Below are 24,126 nucleotides of genomic sequence, written 5' to 3' on the forward strand. Positions count from 1 at the left end.
TTGGGGGGGTAGAAAAAAGGTTGCCGCGTTAATTAAGTGCTGATTGAAGGCCTTTGTGCGTTTTAATAGTTTTTCCTTCTCGGATAAGGAAATAGTTTTAATAAATCTAACTTTCTAGTGACAGGTGTAATTTTATGGATTAGAGGCAGATGTGAAGCTGGGGAAGGCTTACTTATTCGCTCTTAAGCTTTCGTTCCACTTAGCAAATTCTAAACCACTCCCTTAAGAAAACAAGACTCCTGACATTGCAACTGCAACTTTATAATCAAAGTTGTGCAGGGGTTATTTAAGTGTAGAGCAGCCTGTGAAACATGTGTAATTTAAAGCTGCTGGTCCAGTGATTTATTTAGACATGTTACTATTAGTGGATCATCACAAGGAGTGATTGTAGGCTAACTGCAGTGTTACAGCACATAAAACAAAGACAGCTGCGCGTGCCGTTGAATAGTTGCGCGTCTAAAATTAATAGATTTTAATAGATGTGTCATTGTGAATCTGCACAGCTACATATAAGCCAGGAGCTGAGTCATGCTGTGTCTGTTGCAGATGCTTATGCTCAGATTTCAGTGGCCTTTTTATGTGAGGATTTAATATTTTTACTTCTCAGAACAGGCAGTACATTTTTGGACTTTATTAACAGCCAGTTTCATACATGAACTGCCCCAAGAACTCAAAGTCGCCTCCGCACTGAAAAAACTTTTCAGACGCTCCATTCAGTCGCATAATAAGGTTTGACAGCTCAGTCTTATCATTATGTTTGCGTCTGTCTGTTCCAGCCTATTTTTACTCACATAGAAATAATGGTGAGAATATCTTAGGCTAACATGTTTGTTATCATGACCGAATAAGATATTAAATGCACTCTGAGGCCGCTGAAAGCTGAAATTGATTTCTGTTTGGGAAGTTTTTTGTTGCTTTAAAGCAGGGTTCCCCAATCCCAGTCCACGAGGCCCGGTGTCCCTGCAGGTTTTAGAACTCACCCTGGGTCAACACACCTGAATCACATGATTAGTTCATTACCAGGCCTCTGGAGAACTTCAAGACAGTTGTTTATCTATTTAAATCAGCTGTGATGGATCAAGGACACATCTAAAACCTGCAGGGACACTGGCCCTCGTGGACTGGGATTGGGGACCCCTGCTTTAAAGCTTGTGAGAGTTTAAAGGTGTTGGACTAGAGTTGATCTTACATCATATTTTGTTACAAACTTGAATACTAAAATGCATTTTAGATCTCTGTAGTACAGTTGTGATCAGGCTCATCACAGGCATGAGTGCTTTGCTAATTTGGGGCTTTTAATGATTTTTTTGAACTGAATGGAGCGACTTCACCAGTGGTCAGTATAAGAAAAGCAAAGATTATTCTGAACTTTGAGTCATACAAAGCTACTTTAGAAGTGTCCAAGAATAAGGAAGCTTTTAAAGGTAGCATGGGTACCAGATGAAACTCGGAGGTCATGTTTCATTTGTTCTGGCAGAATTCATCTGGACTCCTTCCGGTTTACACAAATGTTCTCACAGCTCTGCCTACAGTGCACAATGCCACACGTTTTTAAGATGACTTTTTATAGGTCTAATTATTGTAGGTCCAATAAGTATTTTGGTCTAAGGCTGTTACGGCGAGTGAGATGAGCCGTGTGGAAGAAATAAAGGAGGATCCAAATGCATGCACTTGCAAAGGTGTGAGGGTGGTTTATTAAACACAAAATAAAAATGGGCAAACGGCAAAAGGAACAGAAGGCTATCTAAACTGAGAACAACTAAACTAGTGAACACAAACCAGAACATGAACATGAAGGAGGATGAGCAGCGGAGAATGACGACGGACAGCAGGGAAAACACACGAGTGAGACATGGTGGATACACAGACGGACCAGCAACTACAATGACAGAAGACACAACTTAAATACACACAAAGAAACACAGGGAGATTACACACAGGTGGTGGACACAGCTGGGAGTAATTAACGAGACGAGACAAGGGAGGTAAACTGAACACACTCACATGAGACGCAGACCTTCACAAAAAAACAGGAAACAAGAAAACACTGCACGAAGACGCAGACACGACACTGAGACAGACTAGACACTGAACTAAACCTGCAATAAACATGAGAACACAAAACCTACGAACTAATCCCTAAACAAGAATAACTAAAACATAGATTCATAATCACCATCACCATCATCATCATCATCATCATCATCATCATAATAATAAGAAGAAAAGAATCCAAAATGCAAAAACACACCAAAACATAACAACTCATAATACTGGGTCAAACTGACCCAGAACTGTGACAAAGGCTGTGGATGACACCCTTTAGAAGTCAAAACTGACCTGAGAGCTGGCACACTAATCTGCATTTGTGCATTTGTGCATTTGTCCGGTTATATGAGGCTAGCTTAAAGGTGTTTTTCTTCAAGGTCACTTCTCAACTTGAATTTCAGTTTTAAGTTTTTCAAAGTTTATCTAACTGCATGCTTCGCCTTAGAAACTCATATATTCATGCACCATATACACTTTGCTTTACTTATAGGTCTAAGCAAAGCTACAGCAACAGCCTAAGTAGGACTGAGCAGCAACACTTGGCAGCTGGCTCCTCCTTGCCTCTGGAGCTATTTTCCTCCTTTAAGCAGGTTTTATTCTCTCCACGCTATTCCGCGACCTCACCGTCTCTCTCACCCACACATACACATTCTCCATTACAGTAGTAAAATCATGTTTTATTGATTTACTAAGTGAAGAAGCCAGAGACAAGAGTGAGCATATCTAGTCTAATCCCAGCTGTTTGGGCCATGTACATTGGGCTGCTCCTTAATCTCCACAGCTGTCAAAGTCACTTCACAGAGAAGACCAAAGAGGCCCCATGATGGCTATACAATGCACAATGCTCCAATTTTTCTTTCGTCTGGTCCTCCCCGCTCAGAGTGTTTTCAATGAAGCTCTTTTAAAAGGGGATTAAACATTGCTATCTCATCTGTTGAGCTGTCATTCAGTCTGCTTTGGTCTCTCCTCCACTGCTTCCATGCAGAGGGGAGGATGAGGGATGTGAATGGTATAGGTCAAACAAGTGAGGATCCCATTTGCATTTTAAAGTTGTTTTTGAACAACAGGATGTATACACGATTATCTAAATATGAGTTAAGCACTCACTTGAGGATTTAGTTATTTACTTCTTCACTGCAACTCTGGAAAGCCATTCTTCTGTAAGAATAGAGTCTGTTTTCAATTGAAAATTTTCCTCATCTTTTAAAAGAAAATGTCCATAACCCTGCATAGGTTACAGTTAACGATGGAGCAAATTAGACCCACACTAATCAAAAATATGTTCCATTTACTCCTAAAGTGCTTAGACCAGTCTTACATCTCAAAAGTGTGGATTTCCTTGTACCCACAAGTTCACTGTACATATACAATTACAATAAAGGGTCATTCTATTCTATTTTATTCTATTCTATTCCTGTTTGCTACTATGTTATACTGCTGCACACTCAAAAGTCAGCAGAACATTGTCCTGTGCAATTTCCTGGACATTTTGAGTCATTCCTCTTTCCTGTACTGTGTGTCTGATTACACGTTGTTTTTACCATTAGGATGCAGCCCTGAAGTCACATTCCTCATGACGGCGTGTGGAAAACAGAATCATTTCTGAATAGAAGATAAATCTGAAAAAAATCTAATGGTTGACCAATTACTATGTTTGTGCATTCTCAAACATTTATGACAAGCATTCAAATTTTCCATTGAATTTAAAGGATTTTTTTTTTAATTTAGAAGAGTGTGCTCACCTGGCTCTGCAGCTCTTATTTAAATCAGTGCATTATGCTAACAAATACACAAGTTGTTAGTAAAATGCTCTCATGATTTTACCAGTGTCGGGTTGTTGACTTCACAAACAGGCTGCAAAGGGACAAGGCAGGAACACAGACCTTTAATCATCGTTTTACATGCCAGTTGTACAAATGAATAATTTGCACTGTCACTCTACCTTGGACTGCTTCCTAGACTTAAGTGTCTTTGAATAACGTCTGTGGAGCTGCTAATTGAAGCCTGTATGTATGTTTGCCGTGACGGTTGTCCAGATCCGATGTGTGCATGAAAGCACGACATTACAGACGGTGTGTCAGGTGTACACTATGTGCCGGTTCAGCCACTCGCTTTAAGCGGCTCGCCCTGGCCAGCTGAGTCCCTACTTTGTACACGTTCACACCTGATGCTCTGACCACACCTGACTCCCTGTGACTACACATGTAGGAAATACATGAAAAAAAACTGCTTTCGCTCAACCCTCATTTTTTTGTATCATCATCTAATTGTTGTAAATCAAAAAATAGATAATATGATTTTTGAACTTCTTTTCCTAAGCTCAGACATGGGTCTACTGGTTTACACACTAATAAGACCAATAAATTATCCCTAGTTTGATCCCGGGAGGAGGCGTAAATCCCTTCGGGGGTTGTGTCAAGAAGGGCATCTGGTGCAAAAATCTGCCAAATCAAATCTGCAGGGTTACCTGCTGTGGTGAACCCTTGTGAATAAGGGAGCAGCTGAAAGTAGCTATTCTTCTTAGAAGTTGTTGAATTTGATCAAGATGAACAGCTGAATCTGTTCCTCAGCTCTGCCGACTGAATTTTCCTATGGAAATGCAAACCTGTGCACTTTTCGCTGACTGACAGCATCTCTACCAATAACAGCAATAGCGAGGTGACAGCTTTTCATCAAGGGTTGCTACAGTGAGAAGATGCGGTGTGCTTTTAAATGGAAACAACAGAGCTGAATTCTCCCTAAAGCCACCAAAGGAAAAGCTGACGGCAGGTCTTTCCGATTCAATGCAACGAAACAACAACAACACCACCACAGTGTGAGATAAGAGCTGTTCACATTGTTGTTATGAAAAAAGTCAAATCAGATCTGCCCCAGTTGTGCTGTGTCACATAACACATTACCTTATAGCTCAGTTCCTAAAGAGTTTGTAAGTTAGTGGTTTTCTATTTCCATGGTCGCTATTTTGAAGCCAACAATAAAGCAAAGGGGTAAAAAAAAAAAAAAGAATGAACTCCCCTTGTCATAGTCAAGACTTAAGCTATCAAAACCAATGTATTTTGACCTGAAATGAGAAGCGTGCTTTTTCTCTCTGTTCAAAAACAAAGATGCAAATTTTTGGGGTAGAAAAATATGTCACTTTTCTCTCTGCATACCTTCGATGTGCCACGCAGCAGCACCAAGGAGAAGACGCTTGGCCCCTTTTCCATATTTCTCTGCTCTTTGTTATTTGTCATCCTGTGTTCTTAATGAATAATTGATATATTGTAAGAAGAATGATTTTTCTCTAGGCACTTCCTGTTGTGTTTATACGGCCTGTGTGATGGGAGATGACAGTCTTGGATCTTAAGTGAGCATTTATGGCCTCATTTATATGTAAATTATTATTTAACCTTAAATCCACCGCCCTTTCTTTGACAGGTTGAGATTCTTAGCGATGGGGCTACAAAGACAAAAATGCCCGTGTGGAGTGCACATGTTATTGGGTGAAATGCACTAGATTGAAAGCTTTCCTTTGTCTTCATTAAAGGTGAGCTCATTCAAAACGAAAGCAGTCCTGCTTCTCCAGCATGTCACAAGGCATAAGTGGAGACCTCGGTAAAAGCGCCATGTCCAGCCCTTGGTTGTTCATTATGTCTGTCTGGGTGCAGATGTAGCTCTCTTGAGAGCCACCACTTCATTAATCGCCCACACCACACCCAGTTGAGGGTCGGCAGGCAGTTCACTCATTACAGCCATTTCACGAGGGAGCCAGTCCAAGTAGGAGCAGGGGGGGAGGGAAGATATAGTATATATCTAAAAATCTTGTTTAATTTAATAACGGTCTCATCGCAGCCTGTTTTATATTGTCTGAATCACATTTGCATAGAGTTCGGATTAATATAATTAAATTCGGCATTCATCCATTTTGCTATAAAGACACGTGACTTTTCCACTAAAGCAGCAGCTTGTAAATCTCATCAGTGTGAATACTTAGGATCCCAGATGGAAAGAAATCACACAGCTGTGTAATAACGGGTGAGATTTTGTAGCGACCCCACAATATATCTCCATTTCAAAGTTTAGAAAACCTTTAAAACAGGATTATTTATTGTTTGTGTCATTTATTGCAAAACTGAAATGAAACAAAGGCCTCAAGATAGCTGTTATAGTCTTCTACGCCCCCTGGAAGAACATTAAGCATGTGTGGTCCTTGTCATTCTTGGGGCTTCAGAGAAATTCATACTTATATGTGAGTGTTTCTCTAGACAGACAGACAGATAGATAGTCTGTCGATCTGTCGATCTGTCTTTCTGACTTACATGTGAAAGAATTGTCTGAACAAATGAAGTTTTGTTAGGATTCAGTAGTCCTGAGAATGAGCCACATGTTGTAGGCTTTATGCTGTATAATACTGCATAAATCGAGGCTGAAATGAAATTGCCTAATTACATTAGGGCCAAACGGGAACTTGACAGTCCTTATGCTAACACCCTTAATAATGACTCAGCCCCGTTCTCAGTGGCTTCCATCTACCGTAAATATACTCCGTCACTGAAGCCTCATTGATAGCATTTACCAAAATACACTAGTCCAAATTTTGGTTAATCTCTTAATTATATAATTGGCATGTGATCAGTACTCATCTGTGTCAGCCAAACTGTCCTTTTTTTAACGAGTCCTTTTTTTTATTTTACTGTAAGGCTGGCGGAGAAACATTCAAAATGCTTTTAGTGGGAGACGTGGTTTCCTTTATCAGTACTGGAGCAGAGATTTGGCATATACTATGCCCCCTCCCTCCACACACACACCCACACACCCACACACACACACACACACACACCAGGACAGCCAGATGATTACAATAGACAGCCTAGATTACATTTGACTGTTCGTGCTGGCCCCCTGCTCAACTGCCAGGGAAACAATATTGGGAAAATATGCCCCAATGTGCCTCATTGCACTTTCTCCTAGTTCACCAATAGCCAGTAATAAAACTCAGCGGAGAACATTATCAGTGCTGCATACATCTGCACCAAATGGCCATGAAACTTTTCAAGTAAGCTTTGTGAAAATATGGAACTTCTTCATACAGTACATTTCACTGGCTTTACGTGGAATCCTGAAAAGCTTTTGAGAGGTGTGGGAATGCGGCTTGGTAGTTCAGATTCACTCATGTCATGCCACAGTGCATGCCACCTATCAAAAGTGTACATGCAGACAAGAGATAGATTGAGGTTTGTATTTGAGAATTATGAAGGTTTATCAGTGGATATCCCTCTCTTAGAGATTAATCCCCTGGAGGATTAGAACATGGTCTCTAGTATTTGGAGGGTTGCATCACTTTTTTTTCTTGCTGTGGTTATGTGGATTAAAGCTATTAATAATACTTTCTTGATATAACAAGCAAAAGTACCTTTTTAATGGAGATAAACACATTTTTATTATTTTCACTTTTTAATTGTATGTGTTTCCCTATTAAAATAAACAGCTGCACGTTGCCTGATTACTTTCAGATTTCCATTATTCCTTTATTTTGTTCAAAAGATTTGGCTAAGCCAGAAAATAGGGTTTTTTTATTTTTTAAGGTTGAAAAAAAAATCAGGCAGCGTGCGATTGCTTATAAAAATGCATTATTGTTGTTGTTGTTGTTGTTGTTATTAATAAAATGTGTACAGCTCTATGATTCTTTTTATTTACCAGTGATTCACGGGGTTGGTCAACATGACAATCAAAAAGAATAGGGATTATTCTAATTGTGATAAATGAAAGTATGTGTGACAATGTTCATGCAAAGTTTCAGATTCACCCACCCGTTAATGAGATAGTAGCTACAGACCTTATAGTAAGATTCACTCAAGATACAACACTATGCGGTATTCCACCTTAATTTGCGTACTTTATTCTAAAGACTATATGACAATAAATCACATTTTATTAATAAATCATTTTAAAGCCATAAATAAACAGAGATCTTCCTCACAAATGAAGTTTATACCATAGATGGTAAAAAAAACAAAAACAAAAAAAAAACAGCTAGCTTCTAGGCCGGAAAAATTAGGGCAATGGACAAGTGTTTAATATACTAAAGATCAATAGATGGCGATCTAAATCGCTCGTTTTGGTCATGAATTAAAACGTTTGTATAAATCTTGATCATACCGTGTTTCCAAATAGAAGATTATCTGTGTGCATGAAACCAAATATTTAACAGGTTGTCAGTGTGTCATCAGCCACAGTCGCCCCTCCTCCCCACATCCATTGTTTTGCTCCCTTTTTGCAGCGACAGTAGAAATCCTCAACTCAAGGCTTTAAAATAGGGCAAATCGCCTGCTTTGCATTTAAACCTCCCCTATAATCTATTAAGACCTTTCATCTTTGTTTTCAGCGTGAAACAAAGGCCAGAAACGACCACACTTTTATTGTGTACGTGATGATGCTTTTCATTCATTTGCATATGACTTTAAAATGATTTAGTAATTAGATTTGACAAAATATCTTAAAGTCTAAAGTCCCCAAATTCCACTCAGATTCAGGAAAGATAATCTGTGGGAGGAAGGCCGAATGGCTAGTCTAGTGTAATCAGATTGTGGTCTGTAAAACATTGTCCCTGATCTAAGAGCAGTTATAATGGCATCCCCCTCCTAGCTATTAATGCACTTCAAAGCTGAAGAGCATCACTTTGGAGAATAGAAAGTATATCATTATGCATGGCTCTGGTGTTTGAGCATTTAAATAGTACCCAATCTCAGAGCATTTCTTACTTTTTTAACCCAAAAGCAGCCTTTGCCTGTCGAGAAGACGGCTGGCTTATGCAGACGTAACCTTGTGGAGGGGAAAGTCAGCCATCATGGGAACTTGCAGCCTGATAAAGATGCTGGTGGTAGGCCTCTCACCTACAGGGGATCCAGCATTTGCATCGTATCCCAGAAAAGACCCTTTCGGGACAGGATGATGTAGCTGTTCATCAAAGTCTTAAATATTCAATAATATGAATGAATATTTTGCATCCAGCAAAACTGGGTGCATGGGCTCCAGACCAGGTTGGATACTGTGGTGTGGGCGGCAGCATACATAGAAGAGATCATCTATCCAGTTGAATTCAACATTGAGTACAGCGGTGGAATCAGATGTTCTTCCTCCATAAACATATCTATGCTGATTACATTTTCTGGGCATGCCAGCACAGTTTTGGCAAAATTAAACCTGTGGTAAGACTGAAACTGTTGCTGGTGTTGCAGTGCTCAATTCAGTAGCACTCAGCCAGGGAGACAAAGTGAGCTAAGGTGTAAACATGTAATTGTCTACAAACTCACTAACAAACACACTGCTTGCTTCTCTTCTAATTACATCTCTGTAGTGTCTGCTGAAGTAGTACTAAGTTTGGACTGAATTGCAATGAGATTTAGCTCATTCAGCACTCCGGCTCTGATGAACAGCAGCTGAGTGTGGAGAATAAGTCCACTTGTCTTTAATATTTCCGTTCAGATTTAACTCGAAAACTCCCTCCCTACAAACGTGTCTAACTGAACGGGCAAAAGAAACCCTGGCCCACAGTTGGCTCTAATTAACCTCAGTTTATCTTGGCTTTCAAAATGATTGGCTTTATACTGAAACCCATTTCATTTAAAGAAATGCCTGGCCTGGCACCAGCACTGTCTCATTTATCTAACCTGCACAGGAAAAATATTTAAATGAGCCTATTAAAAGAGGCCCTGGGCTGTTGAGAAAGGTATAGAAATGGTATTTGAAAAAACAATGACCGAAGGACTTCGGACAGGGAAGAGAAATGGGCAGCGAAACAAACAGAAAAGGTACCAGTCACATCCTCTCATCTGCACTACAGCACTTGCAGTGCTAACACTGACAAGCAATCTTTTGCTGTCCTCTGTTATCATTCCCGGTTTAACAGGTTGAAAGCAGAGCTCTGTCTTAAGGATAACATGCAGGGAAAAGTAAAATGTCACTAAAGGCACTCTCTTCCTGCAGCCTTAGTGCTAGTTTAGCAGGACTGACCACCCCTGACATGTAATCAGGCAGTGTGTACAACTGACTGCTAGTGCTGAACAAAAGATACATTTGGAATTGAAGCTGTAATTTATTTAACTCGGCACAGTTATTTCTTTTAAAATAGCTGATCTGGAATTTGTATCTCAGTATTTTGACGAGATCTCGCGTGGTAAAGATTTGTCATGACTGCACGTGACATTAATCTTAGAAAATGACAACACAAATAAAATTTGCCACAAAAACAATCAAAATGTGACTTTTTTTTAACCAAACTGTTCATTCTTAATCAGTGAGCAAGTCAAAGCAGGACCAGCGGACACGTTCGTGCCACGCTCTGTGCATGTCACCTCTTCCCACATAAACACTCAGCACAGGTTTAGTAGTGCAGATTTTCCCACTTTCTCACAAAGGCAGACTCACGAGTGTTGTTGGAGTGATTCGAGTTGTAACCTCGGGTGATGGTGAAGCATCTAAAGCGGTCCTTGACTTGTGTGAAGAGACACTGAAAAGACACCCACAAAAGCTCCTCGGCAAAGCGATGATTTCACTATATAACTTCACTACATCGACGGCCACTTGTGCTCATAACAAATGCATAATTCACAATTATTAGAACACCTTGACGGGTGTCTGCACGCCTTTCATTGATGCGCCTGTTAGCGGTGGCAAAAAACCCACAATCTCAGTCTGGTGCCGATGAAGTCAGATGTTTCCTGTGCGATCTAACTCAACTCTTCACAGCCACTGGATCAGTCCTCCATCTCTCACAGGCCATAAGTCAGCGAGGAGCACTGAATCACTATGTTGAATATGTAAATGGATGCCATTAAAGCTCTCTTTCTTTAATTAGTCTTTTGATTTCATGACTGAGTGCTTCCAATTATGGATCAATGTCTCATTTCTGCGCACGGACCCCTGAGTGTGCGGAGGCACTTTTTTCCGTTACAAAATGCTTTATAATTTCTCCTCTGCCAACACGGCCGTTCACATCACACTTCCCGACTGCTGATCAATGAAAAATCTTGCTGCTGTAAGCCCGCTGATATATGTGCACCAGTAATATTTTTTTATAAACAGGATCAAATTTCAACATATTAATGGAATGGCCAAAATTTGTGCTGTGAGTGGGAAATGTAGGGGGTACATCGGTGTACTTATTCTGGTAGAAATTTTGCACCGAGCACTTTAAGTGGTACATAAGAGGGGCCTGAATAGAGCGTAATATCGAATTTCACTCCTGACTGGGAGCCGCGAGTATGCTCAGGAAGAGGTGCTGACGTAGCGCTTTCAAACGGTATCGTGCTACTCGTGTTCTGCAAAAATAGCGTATAGGTGAATGGATTGGAGCAGATGTTAGCTACTCAGGGGTTTTATCAATCTAAAAAGATAGACATCTCACAGTATGTGTGCAATACTAATGCTTGTGTATGCTGGGAACATTATTTCCGATATAGGTTGGTTCTTGAGAGTCTTTCTGCTAAAGCCTAAAGCATACAAGATCATTTTTTCTTTTCTTTTTTTTTTATATACGGAATGAAATATAGAAAGGCATCCTCTTCATTTAGTCTGCATTAGTTAGGTGGGAAGTAACAAAATTACCTTAAAATACTTACTTGTATTTATTTTTCTGACAACCTTTTACTTTTAACACAAATATCGGTATTTTCCACTCCTCACATTTTCAGTCTCGTTAGGGAAATTATTAAATCCCAGCAATGCACAGCTTGTGACATCAAAGTGAGATGAGCCTAAATGGAGAGAAGAACAACACACAACACAGGCTTATTGCATACAAAGAGATGGAAAAGGCAAAAAACATAGAATTTATGTAGCATTATATGTACCTTCATAGTATTATACTTAAGTAGGAGGAGCAGGAGTTAAAGTAGGATGGAATCATCCACAACATTCTTTTTTTTTTCTGGTGCAGATGTCCATAAGTTGTGGTTTCAGTTATTAGTTGGTGATGCTGCAAATTTTGGTATTGATCCAATATTAAGTATATATAGGGCTGGTATTGCCAATGCCAATTTTAATACTTTTAACTTATAAAGGCAGCTTGTGTCATGATTCATCAAAAGAATCATCACCAATCTGCAATTTCTGAACACATTTAAATGACAACTAAATTACTCTTATTTTTACTTTCAACAATAATTAGTTAATCCAACAACGCACACCACCTAGTTTTTCATTTAAATAGAAATTGGGTTTTTTGGAGACCTGAAATGTAAATGTGTGCGTCTTTAAAGTTTTTTGGGTGACTTTCTGTTTGTTAACCCTTATCCACCTGCCTAGTCACACTTTAGTCATAAACTGTACTCATTTTTCTTTTTAGGTGTGAAAGCAAAGTAAAAACAAAATACAGTGTGTATTTTCATGTACTAATATTTTGTTATTATCATATTAATATAGTGCAAGCCAAGGTTCAGCTAGCTTTGCGACTTTTCAGACCCTCTACTGCAGACCTTCTCAAAGTGTGGGGCCCGCCCCCTAGGGGGGGGGCGCAGAGCCATTGCAGGGGGGCGGCATGAAAAGGGAAAAAACAAAACAATGCTTGGACACTGCTAGCATGGGGCGCCCACACAAACGCAAAGCAGGAGATGAAGCATCACTGAATATGTTTCCAAACAAACTTCATTCTAAGCCAAAGACTTAGAAAATATGGTGAAGCATATCTTCCCTTTGGCTTCACCTGCACAAGTGCCGAGGTAGCTCTCCCCTGCAGAATTGGTTTTCCCTGCGCGCTGGGCTCTTCAAATCACGGACAAACAGTATCCCACCAGGGTTTTAATAGTTTTGCAATTTTCATTAGTTTTTATTTTTATTTAGTTTTGACTTCAGATTTTCAATTTTATATCAGTTTTAATTAGTTTTTACCAATTGTTTGCTAGTTTAGTTTAGTTTTTATTTTTTTGAAAATCTTAGTTTCAGTTATAGTTTTAGTTGTGTTTGCAATAATTAAGTGTAACAAAATCCCAGTTTCGTCATGTCAGTCATTCTCTTCTGCTTATCCTTGGGTATGTTGCTATTCCAGCTACCATACCCTGCACCCTGGACAGGTCGCCTGTCTGTCGCAGGGCTAACACACAGAGACAGACAACTCACATTCCCACCCATGGGTTCTTTAAATAAATAAATAAATAAATTAGGGCAGATGAACAACCATTGATACCAGGCAACTATAAAATGTATATCTTGGCCCCAATGAGACTATTAACTCTGGCAGCACCGGGTGTTCGTAATTTTGGTTCAAGTGAATTGATAAACTTTTTGAAGGCAATTGACTCACACAGTTATGCAGATATCCCAGTCCTGTTGTCTCGGGATGCATCACGCTGCCTTGACTAGGGTTAGCTTCTGTTTTCTGGGGATGAGGGTTGAGTGTGCTCCCTTCTCAAGGTAAGCTAGGTTAGTCAAAGGAGCTTGCAAAGAAAAGCGTCTGGACTTCTTTAAGTTGCTTGAAGACGTTTCACCTCTCATCCGAGAAGCTTCTTCAGTTCTAAGGTCAAATGGTGGAGAGTCCCAGATATAAACCTAGTGGGAGTAACCCCCCACAGAGGGACAAAAGGACCCCCTGATGATCCTCTAATCACCTGAGCCAAGGTGTGAAACTGGGTGTGGGTCCCAATCAGCCAGAGTTTCGGGTGAGTACATTGTGAAACCTGGCCCCACCGCATGATATTCTCCACCATTTGACCTTAGAACTGAAGAAGCTTCTCGGATGAGAGGTGAAACGTCTTCAAGTAACTTAAAGAAGTCCAGACGCTTTTCTTTGCAAGCTCCTTTGACTACGATGACCTGGATGACTGAGAACCTTCACAGATGTAAGCTAGGTTAGCCTTCTTGTGTGAGCTTTTCAAGTGCACTTTAAGGTTTGTGGGATTTTTTTCCCTTTAGAAATGTCCCTCATAATTTGTCTCTTTCCACTACAAGACACTTGCTTTATCCAAAACACAGTCATATTCAAAGTAATCCCAAATAGGACTCTGGCGCATACTCCTGACTTTTCCTGACATGATTCTGCGCGTGGACGGAGCAACACAGACGACTCAACTAACGTACTGCCACCTGCTGGCATAATGAGACGGCAAGAAAAAAATCTGGAAACTAAACTTCATTTTCACCTTTGACTTATTGTATGACACGCACACATCAATGAAAACTAAACACATTTTTGCTATAAATTCAGTTAATTTTAGTTTTGTGAACACTCATTACAGTTTTCCTTTTTTTGTTTTTATTTTTATTTCCGTTAACGAAAATGTTTTTTCACTTCTAGATTTCGTTATTTCGTTAGTTTTCGTTAACGATAATAGCCTTGTATCCCACATTCTTGATTTTTAGTTCACAAACACTTGTTGTAATAAATAACTACTCCTGACATTTTGGAGATATTAGCTCTTTATACAGTAAAGTTACAGTGGGATACGAATAATATCAGGCTGATCCTGCCAGGATTTATTCCCTTGGTTCAAATAACGGACAAACAGTATCCCACAGCTGTTTATGTTTTTGAACCCATTTTGCACAGAGAGGCATTTTTTGAAAAATGTATTGATAGCAATGTTGAATATTATTACACAGGAAAAAAAACAACTACATGTAAAATAATTACACCGTGATGCCTCTGCCTTTCTAAATAGAGGGACAGTGACTGCGTGTGTAAATGTAAGCGTGTAAGACCTGAAGATAGAGACAAAATTAAAGAGATTAAAGTTAGTCAGATTAACATTAATTAAAGATTAAAGTTAATCTGACTATCTGCCATTCTGCAATTCCTCTCCTGTAAACAATAATGTGGCGCACAGCTTGACGTAGAAAAAGGCACATACCTTTGACGTTGCATGATGAACTCTATATTCCTCGTCCACACATAAACCCAAAAAAGGAGTTTTAAAAAATATTTTCGGTGATTCCTAATGCCGTTTACGTGTGGACGAAACAGCTGCGTTTTCAAAATCACCCGTGTACGTGCGGACGCAGCGTAAAAGAGTTAGTAGTTTATTTTCTTACTACCTGCAGATTACTTGTATTTGCTTAATTGTTTACTAAATGTTTGAGGTGTGAAATAAACCGCAATGGAGCAAAATATGGGTGTGTGTGGTTGAAGGATGTGTTTGTGCGTGTGTGCGTGCGTGCGTGTGCGCGCGAGGGGGGGGGCTGAATATTTTTCTTGTAAAACAAAGGGGGGCCCAGCAAAAAAAGTTCAGGAACCAATGCTCTACTGTATCACTTTTACTTCAGTACAGAAGTTGAATCAGTACTTTTGCCACCTCTGGTTATAACAATTAAACATAGCAATTTCATTTTTTTATTGAAATCCTTGTTACATCCTTGAAAGTAGGCTCAAACTGACCTTTTTTGATCAGTGGGGGAACCTGTCCACACGCACAACACAGATTTATTGATGTACATAATCAATTATTGATTTGCAGTAAAAATCTGAGGGGAGCATTTGTTTGAAACTCGTGTTTGAGCACCAGTCCGAATGCCATATGTACACAGAAGCTAATGTATGCTAAAAGGAAATTGATTTTAGTTTAACAAGAACAATCTGTCCTTTGCAGGTCGAGTAACAATTTGTTTCCTTCCTGTGTTTCCTCGACATTCCCTTTATCCCTACTACCTCTGATTCTCTGATTCTGAAGCCCAGCTAATATCCACTGCTTTTATACTAAAGCTCACTTGATCTCTCTTGAGACTCTCTTCCTATCCCCAAAATAAATTTTCCTCTACATTTCACATTTAAGTCACAGAAAACATTAAAATTAAGTCCCATACCCCGATCCCTGCTGGCAAAAAACTTTCACCTGTTAGCACATGGACATGCGACCTGAGCCTAATCTCATATTAACGAATAATTAGACTGATGATTTATATAGTTTTTCATTTGTATATGTGACTGTGCTTCAAAAAAAAGGTTTTCTTATTGTAGTAGTAGGATGTGAAACAGTGCAGTCAGTAAGTGGGTGTCAAAATTATACGAGCCTCTGAATTAAAATTGAGCTCTCGTGGACTTTTGAGACGGGAGGCTATGCACAGAACTTGACTCTTCATCACTAACTTTGACCTCCCAGATCCATTAGACACTACATTAAGACTTGAAGGCAATCACGCTCACGCAGCCTCCGCATCACTTCCTCAGCGACACTGTAATCATCGCAAACAAAGGGGTTCAGTTTACACATTTATGTTTGTGTTTCTGCATCTTATACATTTAAGCAAGCATGTCCTTGTGCACACAAATATTTGCTGTTCACAGATTAGTTAATGCGACTAGGCCTGCGTGTTTTCAATGTTTGTCCACATGCATAATTCTTTGCATAGATTTTAAAGGTTGAAATCCCTTCCATTTGGATCTATTTTTTTCATAAGATACTGGCACTTATCTCACTCTGCTGTTACAGCAAATTCAACATCTGGCCCTGCTGTCCTTATCTACAGCTGACCTGTTTGCAAAACACATGCTGCGATATGATATTGAGCCGATTCTTTCAGGGGCTCTTTCTCTGACACACTTTTTCATGTTTCACAGAGTGGGAGCTTAACCTTGCGCAGACAAGCCTCAAGGCTGCAGGGCTAGGGGGTGAGCCTGTTTGTGTGTCTGCCTGTGTGCATGTGTGTGTGTGTGTGTGTGTGTGAGTGGAGGGGGGTTGATGCCTAGGTTGCAATAGGGTATCATTGATCTGATAGTCTGGGCCTCTCTGGTCAATGACTCTTGTGTGCTCTCCAGGTTCTGTTGCCATGCCAACAGTGGCAGAGCTAAAAGGTTTGGTGGGTTTTTAAGGACTTTCCCGAGAAGGACAGGCACTATCAGTGTCGGAGCACCTGCAGGTGCTGGTGCAGGCCTGCACGGTCACAGATCAACCAGGGGAGGCCTGTAAGGAGGGGGAGGTTTCAGTTTATCTGCACAAACACTTGTATCATCACCCCAGGGCACAGTGTCTGCTGCCCCCTAGTGTGTGTGTGTGTATGTATGCGTGTGCTTGTGTGTTTCTAAGCGCTGTCAGGAGTTTTGGTGGTCGTTCACAGTGGCTAATCTCTGTTGAGACGAGTGTTTAGATGTGGGGAAAATTGAGTTTGACTATCAGGACAAGTAGCAATTTATTATATTGCAATTTACCATTTAGATAGCTTTCCCACGAATTAGACAGATATAGAGTGTAACTGACTGAGAACTGATGCCTGATGCAATAAGGTCTGAGGTCACCGGTGGTGATGACTGCCATCATTAGGGATCCATTACACTACGGAGCCTACTTCAGCTGATGGACTCTAATGATGCTGCAGTGCAGAAAAGCATTTGGTTTTGATTAGACATCGGTGGAATGGTGCATTTCATTAACTCCAGGATGAGCTTTTGTTGTCTGGGAGTTGTTATGCCACTGTTTGAGCTCAGGCTAATGCGTCGACTGTGCTCATGGAGCAATTTTAGAAACAAATGTGATGAAAGAGTATTTCCCTCCTAACAGTCTAAAGCCTTTTACATACACTGTCCTTCCCCTCTTTATGCCACCCAAAACAAACTGATTAGGCCCCACCTGGCCCTAACTTTCTTGACACAATATATTATTGCGCTATTAAAATGCTTATGTGTAAAATGTGTCTCTGTACCTTTGGAATCTAAAAGACAAATGTTCCCACATGATTTAAGCAACCAAAAAACCCTCGTGTGTCCAAATAAAGGCCACATATGGCAGTTAGGTACGGTGCAAGCCGAATCCCTAATTTTTACATCTTGTGTCTCACAGTTTGCATGACTTACAGACACAGCTTAGCAAGCAGAGAAAGAAAGCATTGAGTGAGGAGTGTGTGTGTGGGAGTTGAATTTTTTAGCAGCTGAATGCAGCAGAACACTGTTAAGATAATTAGAAATATGATCCGCTTATTGGGTTTGATGCACACAAGCCAGAAGCCCTCAGTTTGCGTGTATGCTTCATTATAATTGTATAATTAATAGTACTCAGCCCTTTTGTCTGTGTCGATGTTAGAAAGGGCTAAATAATAAGCGATTAAATTAAAGGGAATCTGATGCTTAGTAAAAGTGGGCTTTAATTTAAGCACTGTAGGTTGTTTGAAATATAACAACCCGATCTTTTTGTATGAGAATACAATCAATGGAAAGTACATTTCCAGAAGTATTTCTTTCCTGTCGGCTAGAACAACATGAGCATACATGTAGTACTTTCGGTTAGCTTTTTAAGTCTTTACTGGATAGCTCAAGGAAGAGCGGGAAGAGCGGGAAGTGGCATGCAAGCGTTGCAGACAGATGTGAACCAGCGACACTGGACTTGAGCAGTCGAGAAGCAGTATTAAGAAAATTGAAAATGGAAATACGTGCAAAATGCAAAAAAATGAAACACATAAGTGTACTTACTTAACTTGTATGCATTTATATGTTTACAGAGAGCGGTGGGGGATTCATAAATATGACCAACAACCTAAACCATGTCATTTGGATGAGCATGCACTCATAAGTCTGAAAGTAAAAATCTTGCATGTGTATTTTGTTTTTTGCTGCTAACATGACCCACTGAATGCCTGAATCTCAGGTGCACTGTGGTGAAACAGTGGGCCAAAGATGCAGTACAAAAAATATATATATCTTTGATCCTTTTGCCTGTGTGTTCTTTGTAAAAGCAAACCGAGAATACAATTTTTAAAAAATGAAGGAAAAGTGGTTGTATTGATATTGGTCACTATGCATTGAAGTCATTCATTCCGTCTGCTGAGGAGATCATGTAGATTCTAACTTTTGCCTTTCTTAGTGCGCGGGCTTTCATTGAAGTAAGATTAATTAAAGACTGGTAATGCAGCAACACTTAAATAAGGACACAGCTAATGCAACAAGGTTAACCTCACCATGATTATCCATGGTTGTCACGTAGATAATTCCAGGTCACTTCATTTAGCAAAAGGAGACTATTGAGCCTTTACCGCAGAGGAAACTAACAGCAGGAGTGTTCAAAAGTGTGTTTAATAAGACAGTAACTCTGGCTGTACATTGAAGAAAGAAGCCAGCATATTCACAGTGAGACTGCCAATTTTTAAAGGATTTAATTCAAAAAGATGTGGAAAAGCTGAATGTGTGGGTGCATTTACCTCTTTTTTTAATGTTTTTTGTTTTAATTTCCAGGTTCATTTCCTAAAAATAATTATCAAACAGATAAGATGGTTGTTTTTACCATAGAGGAAAAGCTTTCTGTAATTTATTTTAGCATCCATGTCTTCTTAGCAAAGGAAATTATTTTATGGCATGACTGTGTGGATTGTACTCAAGAGGAATTCGTGTGCCAAAATAGAGACGTGTTAAAGGATTTATGCTTCCTGCCGTCAATTTTTATAAGACTATTACCAGCATGTTTTATTTATTCCATATCCCCTAACAACCCTTAAAACAGAGACTTTCTTATAACAGCCCCAGCTCGGTATTTCCTCTATTTTTGTTCTGCCAGTATAGAGAGGTATAAATGAATGTCAGTTGACGCACCATAAATCAAAGCTATTGGTTTAGTATCTTGGAGGAAATTATAGCAACATGAGTGATGCTCCGACTCATGTGATTGTATCGCCAACCATTCATTGCAGTCTTGGTGTAGGAGGCAGTTCGACATGGTTGAGACGGAGGAATCTCAGCGGCACGCACATGCAAACACTCGCACGAGCGCATCCTTACGCAGGCGCAAGTGTCCCGCAGATATCCAAATATTCAGTGGAGCTCGGTGTTAAAAAATATTTTTAATGTCATATTGACGAGTTAATGTTGGGTACCAGGGGTTCCTGTCAGCAGGCACTCAGTACAGATGGATTTTTATAGCTCAAGTTGTGGTGATGATGGAGCGAGCACTCACCAACTGGAGAAAAGTTTCCGTCAGGTAAAAGGAAAGAAAGGCTCTTTGAATTTGATGTTCTTTTCTTGATTTTTTTTTAAATGACTCACAGCAAACGTGACAGTTTGTTCACCTTTTCACACATAAACCGCTTTTCACTTTCATGCAATGTGCAGATTTCCCCAAAAAATACATCAGAGGAAGCGATAAAGTATGTTTATTGGGTTTTTTTCCTGCACATTTGCATTAAATCATCACATGAATGCACTTGTTTTGGTACTCTATATCTTCTATCGTCTATATTCTGGTACTATTATTTCCTCTTCTGACTGAATTTAATGCTCTTGTGGCCACCGCATACAATATGTCACTGCATAACCATGAACCTCCAAAGTCAGAGAGGCAACTACACCTTGGTGACATTTATCACTATTATAGTCATTCTTATCTTCCCTTTATTTGACAGTGTTTTGGGGGGAGTTTACACCTTTTTCTCCTCCTGTCACTATCTCTCTTTTCTAGTCTGGACGAGGCTGAATTGAAAAGGTCTCCTGGGTATTGGCGTCTGAGGATGCTTTCTCCTACACCTCTTCCCCTCTTCCTGCCCTCAAACACATCTTGTATTTGACTAGGGAGGGAATAAAAGATATATCTGTATTATAGAATTCAAAACTTTAGAATTCTTTGCATTTGTTGTTATTAGTAAACCTTTAGTAAGTATTTATGTTGCATCCAGTATATGCTACCCGATTTATTATCAGTAGCCAAGCTGTGCCACACTGTGTACTCTAGTTATCTGGTCTGTTATGTTATTGGTGTTCTTCTGTGTAACTGCGTTGATAATATTATTTCAGTCCTTAAATACTACAGTACATTTTATTAGCCCTTGTTTTAGCCATTATATACTGAAATAAGGTGTCTGACCAGAAGATGAATTGCTAAATATTTCTTAAAGTCAACTGGGTTGAATTAAAAACAAATCTAGAAATACTGTGGGTTTGCCCAAAAATTAGAATGAAAAACCCATGAGAGGATCATTATTTTGTAACCAGACTCTGTATACATTCTCCCAGCTAGTCTGGAAGCACCTGAGGGAGCAATTTGAGCAAGTTGCTCTGGAAATGTCATCTGGTCTGCTCGGCTCTCTCTTTTCATACCCCAGCAGTATGGTATGGTTCGTGGTATGAAACTATTTACTGTCGAGATTGCACACATTTACTAAATGGGGATTATAAAAATGAGCATCTTCCTTGCAAGAAATGTTATTAAAAGCCATTTTAGCACTAAAGTTATTGCATTTTCCAAAGAGAATAAGACATTTTTTCCCATTTTCACAGAAAGAAGCGTGACCATCGTGTAACATGGACACAATTTAATCAGAAAAAGAAAAAAAATCTAGACCGTTATTTTTGAGGTCTCATTTTGGAAAAAAAATTTTTTACACCGTGGTCCAGTTTCGCCTTAGCACGTATTTAATGTGAGACTGAGCTGTTCCTTCAGTGTAGCCTTCTAGCACTACGCTCAAACTCTAATAATAAATATTACATTAATAATGAGTATCCATGGAGACTCCGGTCCATAGACACTGTTTGTTCTCTTAACTTCCCAAATTGAAGCTGCGTAGTTTTAAGCTTTTGTCTGCGCTGACATTTTGCCTTTTGAATGTATCCATGACTACAGTACATTCAGGCACGGAGTAATTTGCTTTGATTGCAGAGAGGCTAATCAGAGGGCAGCGAAAATGTGACTGGGCTCCGGTTAGGGCTCCCTCGGCAGAGAGATTACGCTTCATGCTGGGATCATCGGAGTCCTTTCTCAGAAATCAGGCCTTAAAAGAGGCTCTGACCTCTGAGGTGAATTCTCGTTGGAATTAGCCTGCGGTAAATCAATTCTAATGGGCTTCCCGCAGACTAATAAATTCAATTCACCTACAGCTTAAAGAAATTAGACCGTTGTGTGTCTTCCTATTTATGTGCTATTATCGCTGGAAAGCCAAATATTTGTGTGCCTTTCCATTGTTTTTACTCCTATGTGTTTTGCATATTTTATGTAGCCAGTGTAATGCACAAAATGGCCAACTTAATACAAAATAAATGTTGAAAACAATGATTTTAAAGCATTTTTTGGATACATAGGCAACCTACAGTTAAGTGAAAAAGAAAGTTTTCACAGGACTCTGTGCAGTTATGTAAAAAACTACTTGAAATGCCTTTTGATTCAGTAGCACGCAGAGCCACCTTTAGAAGCAATAACTTGAAGTATTCATTTCCTGTAGGACCTTTCAATTTTTCAAATAGTTGAGGAGGAATTTTGGCCTGCTCTTCTTTACAACGTTGCTTCAATTCATTGAGGTTTGTGGCTATTCGTCCATGCGCAGCTCTCTTAAGATTCCACCAAAGCATTTCAGTCAGGCTGAGGTCTGGACTTTGACTGGGTCATTGGAGAGCCTTGACTCTTTCCTTTTTTGCTGTTGAAGATTTGCTAGTGTGTCTTTTCACGTGACTGTATATATATTCTTCAACAACAGCAACAGTTTTACATGCATAAATAACAATTGTACTACATGCATCATAATAATGCACAAAATCAAGCAGTCCACAAAATCTGGTAGTAGCAATTTGATTAATCAATCGACAGAAAAATAATCTGTTTGAATTTGGCTCCTTTTCCCTTTCTTCTCATGGGCTAGCCCTCACAGAGAGATGATTTTAAGAGCAGGTAGGTGGTGTTTCTGGACTTACAGCCAGAGCTGTGTGCCGAAAATGACCGTGTTAGGGATACCCACTCTCTCTCTCTGACATCATGAAGGGCTTAGAGAAGATAAGTCTGAAAGGATTACTTGTACGTTCCCTCATCTAATCATTTGAAACACTTTAATATGAGCATCAACAAATGATAGACAATAAGAAAATCCAAAATCAGTGATTTGGGTGCACAGTGGTGCAGTGTGCAGTGTTCTCTGGTTGGGTGCAGGACCAGAGAGGCCTCCTTGGGATCTCCTCAGAGTGCTCGAGTTTCCTCCCACAGTCCATGGTTGGAGTATTAGCGTACAGTAGTTTAACTGTTATTTCTGAACTGGATATAGATGTGGATGTGAGATTGTGTTGTTGTTGTCTGTCTCTCTCTGTTAGCCCTGTGAGCAACTGGTGACCAGTTTAGGGTTTACTCTTGCTCTCCATCAGTTAGACAGACTCCTGCTCCCTGCAACCCTAATATGGGTAAGGACAGCAGGGTGTATGCTTAAGCCCCCTTGAATCAACAAATTTTGCACTCCCAGCTTCTCATTTGGGTGTTTTTTATTTGTAAAGACAAAATTTTACATTTGCACTAATCTTGTATCATTGATCTTCATCTATCTTGATTATCTTGATCACATAAATAAGATATCTGAAGACACGTCACAGTTTCATTAATAATGGCTAGAACTTGTAAGTTACAGCACTGAAGTCAAGCTCTGTTAAAAGACATTAATTTTTAACTATATTTTTTGCCTTTTAAAGAGGCAAGGGACTCCTTGGAGCAGACGGTCATAAATATTATTTCTATTTTTTTTGTTAACTCAGTAGTGTTTAAAATAAACAGATAAATGCAGTCTTCAGTGAACACACTGTTTTTGCTTGTTGCAGAAGCATATGTGAAAATGTAAACATGTAGCAGTGATTATTAAATAATAGATCCTGGGCCAATAGTAAAGAATGTGTGCTGCATACTGTTGTTGTATACTGTATGTTTAGATTTAGATGTTTGACTTTAGAAAACGTTAACAGCATGAGCGATTAGGTGTACAGTATTTGTGTGTGTGTGTGTGTGTGTGTGTGTGTGTGTGTGTGTGTGTGTGTGTGTGTGGTGTTGTGTGTGTGTGTGTGTGTGTGTGTGTGTGTGTGTGAGTGTGTGTGTGTGTCATTAATAACTTTTCTGTGTGGAACTTCAGAAAACAGTTGCTGTTAAATGTGAGGAGGCCATCATATTTCTGACTTTTGGAGTACCATTGAATCGTGGTAGTCCTTTCTATGTTAACAACACACATACACCAACACACGTGTACACATTTTTTCCTTTGTATTTGTATTTGTATCTTTATTTATTTCAGACATAATAAAACAAACAAAAAAAACCAATATATACTCATCTACATGTATTTTCATTTACGAATATGAATATATGTGTAGATATACACACACACACGTATTTGTACAGACAAACAAGAAAAATATAATAAAATAAAACACATTCGTCTAACATGAGATAACAGTTGTTT

General features: G+C 39.5%; 1 protein-coding gene across 2 annotated transcripts in view; it reads left to right on the forward strand.

Annotated features, from left to right (window-relative positions):
• Positions 1–24,126, forward strand: part of si:dkeyp-14d3.1 (transmembrane protein 132C) — a 188,917-nt gene that overhangs the window by 98,955 nt on the left and 65,836 nt on the right. The window lies entirely within an intron of this gene.

The sequence above is a fragment of the Haplochromis burtoni genome, unplaced genomic scaffold (assembly GCF_018398535.1).
Source record: "Haplochromis burtoni strain Fernald_Lab_line unplaced genomic scaffold, NCSU_Asbu1 Contig_95, whole genome shotgun sequence".
NCBI lineage: Eukaryota > Metazoa > Chordata > Actinopteri > Cichliformes > Cichlidae > Haplochromis > Haplochromis burtoni.